Source organism: Podarcis gaigeae, assembly GCF_964106915.1.
Source record: "Podarcis gaigeae genome assembly, chromosome: 15".
Taxonomy (NCBI): domain Eukaryota; kingdom Metazoa; phylum Chordata; class Lepidosauria; order Squamata; family Lacertidae; genus Podarcis; species Podarcis gaigeae.
In genome coordinates, this window is record NC_139692.1 from 32366337 (window position 1) to 32369417 (window position 3081).

The window sequence follows — 3081 nt, forward strand, 5'->3', positions numbered from 1 at the left end:
ATATTTTAGTGTATTTTTGGTTTTTATTGAAGCCGCCCAGAGTGGCTGGGGAAACCCAGCCAGATGGGCGGGGTACAAATAATAAATTATTATTATTCTTATTATTAAAAGGCCTTGAAGTCTCAGATGCAGTCAGTGCTTGCAGTATAACACTCCTCAGATTTTGTTGGGTGGTGGTTCTGCCTGTGGGGAGTCAGAGAGCAATGGCCTAGGATTCCATGGTCCAGTGCAGCACAGAGGTACAATGGTTAATGCTGAAATAAAAAAATTAAGGTCATATATATGTATATATAAAATAAATGTTCACAAATGTACCAACCAAGCGCATACATAGATGTGTGGACCACATGTCTGGAGCAGCACAGGAGGACTGCTCTGAAACCATTTTGACTCCCAAACTGACCAAATGTTTTCTCTGCAAGGAGAGGGGGCATGGGGGAGCCTTCCCATTGTCTCAGGAAGTGGGTAATCACTATCTCAAAGGAATGGGCAGGCTACCAGGAAAGGCAATCAGATAAGGCATTATCAGATAACCTGGCAGGCTGGAAACACAACAACATTCAAATTTCTGTTGTAGACCACCTTTTCTGTGATGTAGGTATGATGTTTGGGGGGATGGTCTTGGGTTACACCCCTTCTGTGATGTATGTTTGATGTATGGAGGGGTGGTCTTGAGCTCCAGGGCAGGGAATTTAAAATGTCTATATAAGGCCAGGCACACCTTTGTTCTGAGTCCTCCTCCGTCCTCCTGCATGTGAGGGGAACACCCTGTTGTAACTGTTCAATAAAGATCAGGCTTACTACCTGCTTTGCTTCTCAGTATTCTCTGGTTGGCCTCTGTTATTTTCTCCTATCAATGCGGAATCTACAAAGGACTCTGTAAGGGTTCTTGTGTCCCCCATAAGGGAATAAGGGCAGATTTTTGTTTATTACAATGCCTTGGCCCAGGAAGATGGTCCAAAGCAGTATGTTGTGTGTGAGAGAGAAATCACAATTCAAATCACACAAACATGGCTCTAAAACACAGTGTACTAGATCTGTATCTAATGGACTTACATTACAGGAAGGGGAATTTTGGTTGAATGTTAGGATAAACCTCTTGAAGCTAAGAGGTGTTTGACAGTGGAACTGATGACTTAGAGTGGTGCTGAATGGGCTTTGCTTCGCTTCAAACTTGACTCTAGCTCTGGATCTTCTGGATCTAACAGGGGTTTAGACTAAATTGCTTACAATGACAGGGGTGAGGGGACCCAGGAGGTACATCAGGACATACTAGTAGATCTCTTGGTGATTTGCAAGAGATAGGCAGAGACTCTGATCACTTGAAGGGTTTGATTCATCAAATGCAGGTAGAAGCAAGCATCCCTTGGAAGCTGTGGGGTAGGGATGGGAGGGGATTTTATTTTGATTGCATTTTAATGTGAACCTTCTTAACCTGCAATTCTTGAACCAATACATGAACTGAAACACAGCTATCCTTGGAAGTTTACTTTTCTCCAAATTTTGCAACACAGTTCTGCAGCCAAGCAAGGCATATACTACTGAACATAGCATTTAAAAGATGCATTACATTGGGCAAATATTTGGATTAGTCAAAACTGCCTATAGAAATGGGTTTATCTGGAGATATTTGCAGGGAAAAGCTGGCAACCTTCACCAGGGTTTCTAACAGGAGTCTGTCCCAGGCTTATCTGGAGATGCTGAGAACTGTGCTCAGGGGCCTTGCAGTGCCCCTGTGTTCTCAACCACTGAGTTAATGCTGTTGGTGATTTCCCTCTGCCCCATTTCTCTGGGCTGGCATTGCTCACCAGCTGTTAATAGCCTTTTGATCCAATATCAACCTTGCTCCATCAGAGCCTAGTCCTTCCTAGGCCACCTCTTTGATACCAGCCAAGCGATTAAGTGCTCCATGGTGGCTGCTAACTTGGCAAGGTTCCCCTTGCTAAAAAAACAAACAGACTGGAAATAATTGCTCTTAAGACTCCTGGGCCGTTCCGGATGGTCAGATTATGACTCTGTCACCCCAGGAATTTATATCACATCCTTCTCACAGTTATCAGCCTGAGAGATCCCAAAAGATGCCTTGAATCGTATTTCCCAAGGGCAAATTAGCTTTCAGTTGTGCCTTAATAAGCCCCTTCTATCTGTATGACCTTGATCCAACAACAGGATACAAAATAACTGCACAGCAGCTGCTGCTTATCTGCTATTTATTTTTGTTTTGTTTTTAAAGCCTTGCAACGCAGAGAAATCCTTTTCAGCCTGAGGGAAACATGCCCTTCTGGGCAGCCTTGAGAGCGTAGGAGCTTTCACCCACCCACCAATAAAATATTTGAGGGAGCTGCTCCGCACCCCTCCCCCAAGATGAGGGGCATTGTCATTCAGATGGTGTGTGTTGCACCGCAAATAGTGATTATGTGGGGCAGGGCTTACCTGCCCCCCTTTTTTCAAGTTGGCACCCCTGCTTCCAAGGGCTACTTTCCACTGGTGGGCAGAGCCAGAAGCAAAAGTGGGTTCAGCAACGAGTGCAAATTTTACTTGTGTATCCTAGGCTAGTTTGTACACACACACACACACGTAAGGAGAATCTGCTGATTCCCCTTACCCAGACTGCATTAAAGATATTGTTAGGAAAACCTGCTTACTCAAAGTGTACTGTATTAAGAATGTGTCAAGCATGGTTGTGCAGGAAAAACTCAGCCTTGAGAGCCTGATAGCGAGCAGTAGCTGTTTTTAATCGCATCTAATCCAGACCACAACTAACAATATGACAACATCCCTAATCCAGATTATTATTGTGATTGCAACCACCACTTGCACTCTTGCAAAGGTCCCTTCCAAAGGAATCACCGCCACCACGTGGGAAGAGGCGGAGGGGCTGCAGCCCGTCCCAGTTCCCGAGACTACCCTTCCCAGGACGCACCGCGGCACTTGCGGCGAGCATGCGTGGTTCGGGGACGGGGCGCGGAATGGAATGGAATGGCATGCTTGTGCAGGAAAAAGACGTTTCAGCGGGGAGGGGAGGAAAGACTACGACTCCCATGATGCTGCTCGGCAGCGAGGAGGCAGTGCCGATGATGA